Here is a 1,682-nt window from a genome sequence, read left to right as displayed (position 1 = left end):
AGATAGGATGCACCCCTGATGTACGCCCTTCCCAATTTTGAACCATGCAGTGTTGACTCTGAGAAGAATGGGAATCCCAGAACACTTGATCATTCTAATGCGAAACTTATACTTGGACCAGGAGGCAGTCGTCAGAACAGAGCAAGGGAACATGGTAGTAAATTATATAATTGTATAAATTAAAATGCTGTTATTAATTTCTAATTATATTCCATTGTGATTAGGTATATCTTTTTTTTTTAAATTTACAGATTTGTTTTAGAGTCTAGCATATGATCTGTCCTGTACAATGTTTATGTGCACTTAACAGGAGAATTTAGATTCTGTTGTGATCGGAGTGTTCTATAAATGCTGGTTAAATCGAATTGGTTTATAATTGTTGTTTGTTGTTATATGCTGTCAAGTCACAAACAACTCACAGCGATCCTATGAACAATAGACCTGAACCCTTACCTGCCGTGTGCCATTCTCATCATCTGTAATACAGTTGAGCCCATTTCTGAAGTCACTGTATCAGTTGATCTGTTGGGGGTCTTCCTCTCTCACTGACACACCACCTTTCCAAACATGATACCCCTTTCCAAGGAACAGCCTCTCGTAACATGTCCACAGTATAAGAGATGAGGCCTCACCATCCTTGCCTCTAAGGAGCACTCTTGCAGCACTTTTTCTAAGACATGTTATGTTTTTCTTTTGGTAGTCCATGACATATTCAGTATTCTTCTCCAGCACTACAACTCAGAGCCATCAATTCTTATGTCATTCTTTGTCTGGCTCTTAGATGCATAGCAAGTGATTGAGAATATCATAGCCTGAATCAGGCACATTTAATCTTCAAACTAATATGATTACTTTTCAGTATTTCACAGAGGGCTCTGATAGTGGGCCTACCCAAAGCAGTACGTCTGGATCTCCTGACTGCTCGTACCAAGAATATTGCTTGTGGATCCAAGTATTAGAAAATCATTGACAGTTTTAATCCTTTGTCCATCTATCATGATGTTGTCTATGACCCGGTGTTAAGGACCTTTGTTTTATTTTCTTTATTTTTTTATTTTATATTGCTTACAATGTTCATACATACTGTGTTTCACACAATTCCTCATCCACATTGTGTTCTTACACTCATTTCCATGCAGTATGTTTTATAAAATTAATCACCATTGGAGGGACTCTGGTGGCCTAGTGGCAAGAAGTTGCACTGCAGTCCCAGATGTACGTGGTTCAAATTCACTAGTTGCTCTACTGGAAAAGGAGGGACAATTTCCTTCTGTACCAGTCAGATCCAATTTGATGGCACACACATAAAAAAGAATAAAATTTAAAAAATTTTTAAAAAAATTACTCACCATTATCATCATTGCTCATCATTATCCCATCTTTTCAGGTCCTTGCAGGATCCTTCCCGTTTCCTGCACCCAGTCCCTCCAGCCACCAAATTGTGTAACCTTGTGGTTTTGCCCCATCCATGCTCACCCCTCTGCATTCACCCTTCCCCTCCTAGATCCCCAAGCATGTTTTACTAGTTGTATGTATATTTTTACAGTAATGGTCTTATGCAGTGCAGTATTTGTTGTTGTTGTTATGTGCCATCGAGTCATTTTCAACTCAGCAACCCTTTGTACAACAGCCCTAAACCCTGATCTATCCCTTGCCAATCTTACTGTCTCAGACACACCCAT

Source organism: Elephantulus edwardii, unplaced genomic scaffold (assembly GCF_000299155.1).
Source record: "Elephantulus edwardii isolate Elephantulus edwardi_28Jun2011 unplaced genomic scaffold, EleEdw1.0 scaffold00022, whole genome shotgun sequence".
Lineage (NCBI taxonomy): Eukaryota > Metazoa > Chordata > Mammalia > Macroscelidea > Macroscelididae > Elephantulus > Elephantulus edwardii.
The sequence above is the reverse complement of the archived record's forward strand: the minus strand, read 5'-3'. Positions refer to the sequence as shown.